This window comes from Euleptes europaea, chromosome 1, assembly GCF_029931775.1.
Source record: "Euleptes europaea isolate rEulEur1 chromosome 1, rEulEur1.hap1, whole genome shotgun sequence".
NCBI classification, from domain to species: Eukaryota; Metazoa; Chordata; class Lepidosauria; order Squamata; family Sphaerodactylidae; genus Euleptes; species Euleptes europaea.
The window spans coordinates 149,017,731-149,030,400 of NC_079312.1; positions in this window are offsets into that span (position 1 = coordinate 149,017,731).

A 12,670-nucleotide genomic window follows, 5' to 3' on the forward strand; every position below is an offset into this window, starting at 1 on the left:
AACCAGACGAGGAAACAAGTACATCCTAACTATAGTAGACTGCCACAAAGTATCCTGAAGTGGTACCTTTAAGGGACATAGAGGCCAAGTTGGTGGCAGAATCCTTGCTAAGCGCCTTTGTGTGTGTGTTAAGTGCCGTCAAGTTGCCCCCGACTCATGGCGACCCCATGAATTAAAGTCCTCCAAAATGTCCTATCGTTGACAGCCCTGCTCAGATCTTGCAAACTGAAGGCTGTGGCTTCCTTTATTGAGTCAATCCATCTCTTGTTCGGTCTTCCTCTTTTCCTGCTGCCGTCAACTTTTCCTAGCATGACTGTCTTTTCCAGTGACTCTTGTCGTCTCATAAAGTGCCTTTACAAGACTAGGATTTCCACAGGAGATGATCACAGACTTCGGCACAAGCTTCATGTCTCAAGTAATGAAAGAGTTGCTGAGAGTGTGGACTAAAACACCTTACCACTACTGCCTACCACCCACAAGCAAATGGGTTGAATGAGCGATTCAACAGTACACTGAATCATATGCTAAAGACCTGTGCAATGAAGCATCCAAATGATTGGGACCAATGGCTACAACACCTGCTGTGTTTGCATACAGAGAAGCACCACAAGAGAGCTCAGGTTTCAGTCCATTTGAACTCCTGTGAGAGCCCCCCTGGACATTCTGAAGGAGACATGGAACGGAAGAGACTCCATCGAGAGTAAAGATGTACTCACCTGCAAGAGCTACGAGAGAGTCTTCAAGACATGCAAGTTGCTGCTGCACACAACATGCAACATGTCCAGCAAAAGGCTTGGTACAATACTAAGGCGAGGGAAAAACATTTCAAGCCTGGAGGACAAGTGCTAGTGCTGAAAACCAGATGGAAACACAAGCTGGAAGTCACCTGGGAAGATCGCCAGCCAAGCCTAAAAGTGAACTGAGTGGTAAATGTGGACCCAGAAAGGGGCCAATGTAAATTATTCCATGTTAATATGCTAAAACCGTATTAGGACAGGGGTAAGTTGGTATGGGGGAAAAGTTCCCTATTCTAGGCATGAGGGAGGAATAGTAACCGAGGAAAGAGGTATTCCTGGCCCAAGTATTGTGAGAGAATTACTTTAAGTGCTGGGAAGTAATTCCACAGAGAGAAAAAGGAAGGGAGAATCTCCATACTTCCTAGTTTTAGGCACCACAGTATACACATGAACTTCTGTGTGCAGGTTCTGGGACTAAGTTACTTTAAAGAGTTGGAAAACTGGGTGAAGATTGGCTGTCTCCAGAAGATAATATCCCTTAGTTGCTCTGGAACAATTTATAAAGTTCCTGTTTGGAAAATGGCTATGGATTGATGAAAAATATAGAGGAAACTATTATGATAATTAGGTTATAAATACCTTAATTAGGGCATGGGATCAGATAAAGCATAGATTAATAGTAGGGAAATCATTATTAGCGTCAATAACAGCAGATATGACAGCTGATAGTATCGGCAAACATTCATGGATTAAATTTAAGTTAAAGGATTTTGATACATTGGTTTAAAAATCTACGAATAATCTCGTACGCATAGATCCCTGAGGAAGTAAAAAAAGTATTGACCCCCTTTAAGTATCTTCAAATAAGAAATTATTTAGTACAATTGATTGGGCAACCTGATACTCAGAATCCTTAACGAATTTGAACAATTATTAAAATCATATAAAATCTCTGTAAGTAAGTTATATGGAATATTAGTACAAAAAATAGGTTAATTAACCCCCTTTTCAAGAGAAAGTTGGATGAAAAGAAATAGAACTTTATACTCACAAAGGGTTTAAATTTTACAATAAGTCTTGCTTTTAGAGAAAATATTTAAGATGACACATACGTGGCATCTCTCCCCAAGCAGAGTTCAAAAAATGTGTAACTTGGATTAAAATGCTAGTAAATGTTGGCATTGCGATTCAGCTGGCGCATATTTTCTTCACATGTGATGGAGCTGCAGTAGAGCCCAAACATATTGGAGGAAAGTGATTGAAATCATATCCAATGGTCTTGAAATTGTTATTCCAGTAAGAGCGGAAACAATTTTTAAAAATTATTTTCCCGACAAACCAAATAATATTTGAGTTATGTTTCTCCGTACGTTAACCGCTGCTAGAACAAATCTTGCATATTGGAAAAGCAGTAAATTCCCTGACTTAAATTATTGGCTCCACAAGGTTAAAGAAACCTATGTTTTAATTAAGTTGATGTATTATAATAACGATAAAAATACAGAACTGGATGCTTACTGGAATTTAACAATTTCAAGGATGGAAAAAGCACTCCAACATGTAAATTGTAGAGAGGTAGTGATGTAATAATCATGCAGATTTTAGATAATTACTTGATTAAGTGCTACAGGTATTTTCGTTGTATTAATAGCACTGTTTTAGTTTTTTCAATAATTTGTATCATTAGTATTTGATTTTTTAGTAATGTTATATCTGTTTTTTCTTTTATTGTAAGATTAAATGTTAATAATAATAACAACAACAATAATAATAGAATACTGCTATTTGTAGTTGCCCCCCAGTTTTTTCCCAGTAGCCTGTTTGTCTATTTATTATTATTATGGACCTTAGACCAAGCATAAAATGTTTGCAGTTACATGGTGTACCCAAACCAGCAGTATTTTCCCCAGTAGCTGATTGAGTGCTATGTTACCTGGGGGATTCATATTCCAGCATGATATCATTTTTTCATTTTGGATTGTCTCATCATAGGGCTTTTGATGTAAAAGATGATTAAAAGTAGTTTACCATTGCTTTCTTCTGCGCAATTCTAATCACGGTTGGCAGAAGTGGAACTACCATTGTCTATGATCGATTCTCCGCTAGTGTCATCTTCTGCTACTGCTGCTGCCCAGTAGCTACTCTTCAAGGATGCCTCCGCCCCATCACCAATGGAACTGTCTGTTCTGCTGATATGGCCGTTGATCCCTGAAGGAGGTGGATGCATTTTAGTCTGGTGTCTCAGCTGTGACCTTGAGTGACTCTGCTAGTTTAGCCTCTTGACAGAGTCTAAACGTATGGTATTGCTCTCAGCTCTGCTGACACATACAACCCCCCTTGCCATGTTAAAGTGTGTTCCAAGATGGGGGTACATCATAAAAATATTCCTCAATATGATAGAGGAAAAAGTATTACTAATGATATTTGTGGGTATATATACTGTTGGTTTTAGTGATGCTGTGTTTTTCTTTTGTAGTTTCATATAAGACACTGGATACTTAATAAATGGAAAGAAGAAGAGTTAGTTTTTATATGCCAACTTTCTCTACCACTTAAGAATCAAGCCAGTTTACAATCACCTTCCCTTCCCCTCCCCAACAGACATCCTGTGAGATAGGTGGGGCTAAGAGAGCTCTAAAAGAGCTGTGACTAGCCCAAGGTCACCCAGCTGCCTTCATGTGTAGGAGTGGGGAAACCAACCCAGTTCACCAGATTAGTGTCCGCCGCTCATGTGTGGCACGGAATCAAACCTGATTCTCCAGATTAGAGTCCACCGCTCCAAACCACCGCTCTTAACCACTACACCATGCAGGCAAAATATAAATATTTTAGATAAACTATATCAAAACAAAAAAATGTAAATAGAAATAATTTCAACCAGAATATTCTTCTACAGTGGTCAAGATATAAGAGCATGTAGTATCAGCATCTGAGCAACAGTAAATGTCAAATATCGTATATGCAAATATAAGGGCACTAGCTTTGCTCTTTGTGTATGCTCACGCTGATGATTTGAAGCACAGCCTCTGATTGCTACCACTGTTGTTAGTGACAGCAATCTGTGTACTGGAAATGAGGCTGTATGGTGCACTGTGCAAACAGTTCTTGCCTGTTTGCAAAATCAGAGTTTCAGCAGAGCTCAGTTAAGAGTCTCCTCCGACTAAGGTTTCACATGCTAATTTATTTAAAATTTCCATTCAGGGCAGATTATAAAACTCTATAAAATCATTCAATATACATGGAAACATAATAAAAAACGTGAAATAAAATATCTCAACAAAACAATAATCAAGTCCTCAATTAACCAAATGCCTGCTGAAATACAAATTTTGCAGTCCTTGCAAAGACACATAAAACAAGGCTTTGTGTATCTCTATAGAACACTGGTTCCCAACCGAGGGTCCATGGACCCCAGGGGTCCACGAGAACTAAATTAAGGTCCACAAAACAAAGTTATAAACCCATAATAAATTAATATTTACAATTAAAAGTTCTCTATTATAAATATATATATATATATTCCAATATTATTCTAAGTTTAATGTTTAACTAACAGTTATGATTAAAGTTTATTTTCAAATTCTCAGAATTTTTATTTTGCACCTTGGGGTCCCTGCACTGAACAAAAAAGTCCTAGTGGTCCCTGGTCAAAAAAAGGTTGGGAACCACTGCTATAGAAAGACCATCCCAGTGCACAGGGGCAGGCACTCAAATGGGACAGAACCTGCTGGTTAGCTGTTAAATAGCTGGTGAGCTTCAGTATGTGGGCTCAAGCCACCAAGGTAAGACCTATAGCTGCAATGGAAGGTACTTGCCTCTCCCTTCAGAAAGCGTCTGATTGGGCTGATTAATGGATATGTTCTGGTTGTGCAACTATCCACAATAGTTTCCTAGTGCTGAAGTACTTGATAATGGGATTGTGGAAGGAATAAGACAAGCACTCTGGCTTTTCTACTGAGCACATTTCCCATCTGTATGGTATTAAACACTTAGCAAAAACCTGTTTCTTCTGATCAAAGGCAATAAGGCCTCATGGACATACAATTTTACTTGACTGTAATTTATCTCCCAGTCCTAAGATTTACTGCAGCAGCCAAATCAGTACTGGGGTTGGACCAACTGCTGTGCCAGCAGAGCAAAAAGCATTATGTTAATACCCCTGCATGAAAATAAGATGTCTTAGATTACCGCACACATTTGTGGATGGGGAAGAAGTATGTTAAATATGTAATGAAAACACTGCTTTAAAAATTAACTTGAAAAGCTGCATGCGTTAGTAATTCAATTTATTTGCATGGAAGTTCAAATACATTTGGAAATGTTGAATTCCATGCAAGATACCTTTCCCCCCTTAATTTGTTTAGTCTGTGTGTGAAGAAGGAGACTGCAGGTACCAATGTAATACAAAAGCAAGGGTAGACCAGGGACTCTGACTAAATACGTTCCACAGAGAAGTGGCTGTTACAGCAAGCGTGTTGGGCAACAAAAACAGAGTGCTACCTACCTACCACCCATAATAGAAATATTTTCTCAGAGCTTTCCTATTATGCCCACTAACAGTGCATAGTCTTTCAGCACAGCAGCCTTACAGGCTGTACCAGTCCTACTGCTCCTCCCTCTCAACCAATACAGGACTTAACTCTAAAAGTATTGTTCCTGGTGGCAAATACTTCAGACCAGAGTCTCCATGCTGAGTGCCATTCAGAGGATGGCTGCCACTAGAAAATCATTCTCTGTTCATAGTTTTTTTACCCGATCAGTGACTTAAACTGACTAGAATATGATAATTTGCACTCTGTCTTTTACTGAATTTTTAGGCTGTTTTTGTAAATAGGTGATTGTATTTATCTCCCCCTCTATCCAATGAGATCTGGGTAGAATACATATGTCCCCCCCCCACACACACACACCCAACCTTGCAAACTAGTTTAAGATGTGGTATTAACTGGCTCAAGGTTGGAGAAGACTTAAAAACAGCATCTTTGGTCTTAATCCAACACTGCTATGATTTAGATTATCATAATTCTGTTAGGGAAACACAATGCCATTGCTGTAAAGGAGGAATATTTTTTTCTTCCTCAGTTTGCAAGACCTGAGCAATGCTATTAATGATTTTTTGGAAGCCATTAGTTTTTTTTATATATATATATATATATAAATTTTTATTGAATTTTATAACAAAATAATAATAATAATAATAATAATAAAACAAAATAAACAAAAAACAATACATGAAAATTATCAAAGAATAAAATACAAAATACAAAACCAGAAGGATATCTATATGCCTTAATTAATACAATCTAATTATAAAGTTCAAATATTCAAAAGAGATACCACACCTCCCTCCACCCACCCAAAAAATGACCCTTCACCCGACTTCCGTAGAAGTGTCTAAACAGTTTTTAGTATTTGATAACACAAGGATATAAAATTACTCTAATTTCTATATCTCGTTAATTATAACTGTAAAATCCATTTTTGCCAACTTATCCCAATATAAGGCGCCTTTGACCATGTTTTTTTGAACTCTTCCATATCATTCCCATGTAGGAATTCTGTTAATTTGGCCATCCTCATATACATCCATAATTTCTCTCTCCAGATATTAATTGAAGGTTTATTCGCTTGCTTCCAAACTTTAGCTATCACAATACTTGCAGCAGCAAAACTATATTGACAGATAACACTGTCATTATCGTTCATATTATTTGGTGGTATTTCCAACAAACAGAATATTGGTTTTCTTTTTACTCTACTGTTAATCAAATTATTCGTTTCCCTCAGTACTTTTATCCAATTTTTTTTTTTTACAAAACCACCATACATGCATATATGTACCTCTTTCCTTTCCACATTTCCAACATAATCCGCTATCTCCTCTATTCATTTTAGATATCATCACTGGTATTATGTGCCATCTGTAAAACATTTTATATAAATTTTTTCTAATTTCATTGGTTATTGTAAATTTAAACTCTCTCTTCCATAAATTTTCCCATAATTCCAAATCAATATTAAAACCTAACTCCTTCATCCATTTAATCATAACTGGTTTAAGTCTTTCATGTTCTAAATTAGTTACCATTAATAATTTATACATTCTACCTATCAATCCTTTATTTCCTTTTATTAATATTTTCTCTCATTCTGATTTATTTTTATTAAATCCAAGTTGATTGTCTTTATTAAATATGGGGTCGGCAAACTCATTAGTCAAAAGAGCCAAATATCAACAGTACAACGATTGAGATTTCTTTTGAGAGCCAAATTTCTTAAACTTAAGCTATATAGGTAGGTACACTGTTTATTAACTTAATAAACTTTAATTAAAGTTTTAAGTCTTAATTAAACTATAGGTACACTGAATAAAACTTGATATCATACTTAATAGTGATCTTATTTATTGATAAAAATTAAATTGTAAGTCCCTGCCATTTCCCCCTCCCCGTCCGGAGTCCTCGTCTGGAGGCCAGGTCTACCGCCATAAAAGCCTATTGGTAGACCTGGCCTCCGGCTGAGTCCCATTGGGAGGCCAGATCTACCCATTGGCTTTCTTGGCAGTAGACCTGGCCTCCGGAGGCCTATAGAAGCCAATTGGTAGACCTGGCCTCTGAAGGGGGACTTTTTCCCCTTCTCGGAGTCCAGGTCTACTGCCAAGAAAGCCAGTGGGTAGACATGGCCTCCCAATGGGACTCAGCCGGAGGCCAGGTCTACCAATAGGCTTTTATGGCGGTAGGCCAGGCCTCCAGATGAGGACTCCAGACGGGGAGGGGGAAATGGCAGGGACTTATTTAATTTTTATCAATAAATAAGATCACTATTAAGTATGATATCAAGTTTTATTCAGTGTACCTATAGTTTAATTAAGACTTAAAACTTTAATTAAAGTTTATTAAGTTAATAAACAGTGTACCTACCTATATAGTTTAAGTTTAAGAAATTTGGCTCTCAAAAGAAATCTCAATCGTTGTACTGTTGATATTTGGCTCTACCAAAGGAAGCCCACCCCGCCCAACAGCTGATAGGCAGGGGGGGGCCAGGAACCGCTGAGCTGCCCGCCCAGCAATCGCGCGGCTAAAGGGGAGGGGAGGCTTTAGCCTCCCAACCATTGAGGGTAAGGGAAAGGGGGACCCGGCCATTCTCCATGGTGTGGGGGGGGAAAGACAGCGCGCCCGCTCTCTCTCTCTCTCTCTGCAACCCGGCTGCTGGCGCGAGCGGGCGCAAGAGCAGGGGCTCCGAACCAAGTTCGGAGAGCCGCACTCAACGGGCCAAAGAGCTGCATGCGGCTCTGGAGCCGCAGTTTTGAGACCCCTGCCTTAACTTATAATATAAAAACCAATCCTTTATATCAAGTTCTTCCCTGCTTTTTAAAACCCATTTCCCTTCTTTCCAATCAATCAAGTTTCTCTATATATCCATTTCTAAATTCAGATGGATTCCTCTTCTCATATAAGCTTCTACTGGATTAATCCATCCCGGAGTTTTATTTTGTAAAATTTTTCTATACTTTTTCCAAATTTGGAACAATCCAGCTCTAATAATATGAATGTTAAACTCTCTATTTATTTTTTCTTTCTCATACCATAAATAAGCATGCCATCCAAAACGTAGATTATAACCCTCTAATTCTAATAGTTCAATGTTTTCTAACATTATCCAAGACTTCAACCATGCAAAACACGATGCTTCGTAATACATTTTTAAATCTGGTAGCCCCAAGCCTCCTATTTCTCTAAATTGAATCAGATTATTATATGCTATTCTCTGTTTTCCTTTACTCCACAAAAAATTTAAAATATCTTTTTTCCAAATTTTAATTTTAATTCCCTTAATAATTGGTAGATTCTGAAATAAAAAGAGCATCTTGGGTAAAACCATCATTTTAATTACTGAAATTCTACCCCATAATGATAAAGGTATTTTTTCACAGTTTTTCAAGTCTGTATTAATTTGGTGCCAAATTTCCCCATAATTATTTTTAAATAAATTAAAATTATTTGAAGTTAACCAAATACCCAAGTACTTTATTTTATGTTCAATGGTAAAACCAGTACTTTTTGATAGTTCTTGCTGCTGCAAGAGTGTCATATTTTTACCAATATTTTCATTTTATTTTTATTAATTTTAAAACCTGCAAGCTTTCCATAAACCTCAATCATTTTTTTCCATTCTACAATCTGACTATTAGGGTTAGTTAAAAAACAAACTAAATCATCCGCATAAGCTTTAACCTTAAAGTGATTTCTCCCAACCTTATATCCTATAATATCTACATTATTTCTAATCTTTCTCAATAAAACCTCTAACGTTATAATAAACAATAATGGTGAAAGAGGGCAACCTTGCCTAGTGCCCTTTTGAATTTCAAATTGTGATGTTAACTCCCCATTAATTAACAATCTAGCAGTTTGATATGTGTAAATCTTTCCAATAGCTAATTGGATTTCCCCCCCCCCAAATCCATATATTCTAATACTTTTCTCATAAATTTAGCATCCTTTGGTAATATATGCGTCTCCTGTAAACAAAAGATGTTAGCTTTATATTTTTGTAGATAATAAAATACTTTTTTCCTCTTATTTGGAGAATTCAAACCGTTAACATTCCATGACATTATTTGTAGCATTCTTTTATTTACTAAAAACCCATATTGAAGTTTTTACGTATTTTTTCCCCTTGAGCCCCCTCATTATCATTCTCTCCCCCTCCCCCCTGTCCCATTTTATTTCCCTTTTTTATAGTTCAGCCATCTTCTTCCCCATCTGATGGTGATGCCCCCCTGGTTGCTTCTGCTGCCTTTTCTTCTTCAGTGCGATCCTTTCCATCCAGTTCTTTTGAAGGTTGACATGGTGGTTTACGTAACTCCCCTTCGTATCTTCTCAGGAACTGCTCAGCTTTAACAGAATCTGTCATCTTGTGTCTTTTAGCTTTGTAAATAAAAGAAACTCCTTGAGGGTATTCCCATCTGTGTTGTATTCCATTATATTTCAGTCTTTCCACAAAGTCTGCAAATTCTTTTATTTTCCACAAAAGCCTTCCAGGGATTTCCTTCATTAGCCTCACCGGATTCCCATCTATTGTCAGTGGATTGTTAAAGTGTTTATTCAAAATTAGGTCCCGGTGACTTCTTGAAAAAAGCTGAATCAAACAATCCCTTGGAACTTTATTTTTTGTAGCGTAGGCGGAGTTCACTCTATAGGCTGTTATTATCATGCCTTCCACAATTGCATCATCCTCCTGGAGAAAATCAGCCAGCAACGTTTTCAAATATTTTTTCAAATCTGTACCCTCCCGTTTTTCTTTAAGACAGCATATGCGAATCCAACTTTCTTTTATCTTCAACTCCAACATCGCAGTGTGAACGTCACGCCATCCCTCTCGTTCTTTGCAGGCTTCCATTGACAGTTCAAGGGCATCAACCCTTTTTCTAGTTTCTTTATTATCCTTTTATTGTTTTTGAACCTTTGCGGAAGTCATTAGTTCATAGGGTTGCTGTAAGATGGAAGCAAGCACATACCACATATTTTTTGTTCTAGGTGTTTGTAGTTGGCTTCTGAAAGATAGGGTGCCTGAAAAGGCATCTAACATAAACTTAATGCCAAGGAACTAATCGTAACACCAATGCAAGACCGACACAACACTGCTGCTGCTAGTACTAGATGTCATGTTTCCGTAAATGCGTTTCTTATGGCACACTATGGGTAATTATGTACACACCAGAGCTCGTGTAGTGGGTTCAATCTAGGCCAAAAACACCCAATGCTCAACCTTGAAACTCACTGGGTGATCAAGGATCTGAGCTGGTCACTAACACACGCTTCCTCTGCCTAAAGTATTAGGGCAGTTGTGACAATAAAAAGTGGGGGAAAGGACCAGACATGTTTCTCTTTAGTGAGATGTACTAAAACGAATGACAAGTCAGCCCATTGGAAGCAATGGGAGAGGCAGCAAAGCCCATTGAAGATAATGGGAGAAGAGAGTGTCGGTTGACTTGCATTGACTCCATTGAAAGACATTACAGCACAAAAACGGTTGCAAAGAAAACATGGATTGAATTTCCCAGTAAGGTTTCTAAACCGTCCTGAGGTGGGATGACAGACCCCCAAGGGGATTGAAAGCCCCTGGGACCCCCAGAAGTGTTCTAGGGTGGGGATGACAGCCCCAGAGACCCCCAGAAGTGTTCTGAGTAGGTGATGACAGACCATGGAGGAGACTGAAAGCCCCGGAGACCCCCAGAAGTATTCTACGATGGGGATGAAAGCCCCTGGGACCCCCAGATGTGTTCTAGGGTGGGGATGACAGCCCCTGGGACCCCCAGAAGTGTTCTGAGGTGATGATGACAGCCCCTGGAGGGGATTGAAAGTCCCGGAGACCCCCAGAAGTGTTCTAGGGTGGGGATGACAGCCCCTGGAATGCCCAGAAGTGTTCTGAGGTGGTGATGACAGATCCCCAAGGGGACTGAAAGCCTCTGGGACCCCCAGAAGTGTTCTAGGGTGGGAATGACAGCCCCTGGGACCCCTAGAAGTGTTCTGAGGTGGTGATGACAGATCCCCAAGGGGACTGAAAGCCGCAGAGACCCCCAGAGGTATTCTAGGGTGGGGATGACAGCCCCTAGGACCCCCAGACGTATTCTGAGGTGGTGATGACAGAACCCCAAGGGGACTGAAAGCCGTGGGGACCCCAGACGTGTTCTAGGATGGGGATGACAGCCCCTGGGAACCCCAGAAGTGTTCTGAGGTGGTGATGACAGATCCCCAAGGGGGCTGAAAGCAGCGGGGACCCCCAGAAGTGTTCTAGGGTGGGGATGACAGCCGCTGGGAACCCCAGAGGTGTTCTAAGGCGGTGATGACAGCCCCTCAAGGGGACTGAAAGCCCCTGGGTCCCCCAGGAGTGTTCTGGTGTGGGGATGACAGCTCCTGGGACCTCCAGAAGTGTTCTGGGGTGGGGATGACAGCCCCTGGGACCCCCAGAAGTATTCTAAGGTGGTGATGACAGCCCCTCGAGGGGACTGAAAGCCCCTGGGATCCCTAGAAGTGTTCTGGTGTGGGGATGACAGCTCCTGGACCTCCAAAAGTGTTCTGAGTTGGTCATGACAGCCCCTGCGATCCCAAGAAGTTTTCTGAGGTGGTGATGACAGATTCCCAAGGGGACTGAAAGCCCTAGGGACCCCCAGAAGTGTTCTAGGGTGGGGATGACAGCCCCTGGCTCGCCCAGAAGTGTTCTGAGGTGGTGATGACAGCCCTTCAAAGGGATTGAAAGCCCCAGGGACCCCCAGAAGTGTTCTAGGGTAGGGATGACAGCCCCTGGGACCCCCAGAAGTGTTCCGAGGTGGTGATGACAGATCCCCAAGGGGACTGAAAGCCTCTGGGACTCCCAGAAGTGTTCTAGGGTGGGGATGACAGCCCCTGCGATCTCTTGAAGTATTCTGAGATGGTGATGAAAGATCCCCAAGGGGAGTGAAAGCCTCTGGAACACCCAAAAGTGTTCTAGGGTGGGGATGACAGCCCCTGGCATGCCCAGAAGAGCTCTGAGGTGGTGATGACAGATCCCCAAGGGGAGTGAAAGCCCCTGGGACCCCCAGAAGTGTTCTGGTGTGGGGATGGCAGCTCCTGGACCCCCAGAAGTGTTCTAGGGTGGGGATGACAGCCCCTGCGACCCCAGAAGTGTTCTGAGGTGGTGATGAGATCCCCAAGCGAACCCCAGAAGTGTTCTAGGGTGGGGATGACAGCCCCTGGCACGCCCAGAAGTGTTCTGAGGTGGTGATGACAGCCCTTCAAGGGGATTGAAACCCCCAGGGACCCCCACAAGTGTTCTAGGGTGGGGATGACAGCCCCTGGCAAGCCCAGAAGTGCTCTGAGGTGGTGATGACAGCCCCTGGGACCCCTAGAAATGTTTTAAGGTGGTGATGACAGATCTCCAAGGGGAGTGAA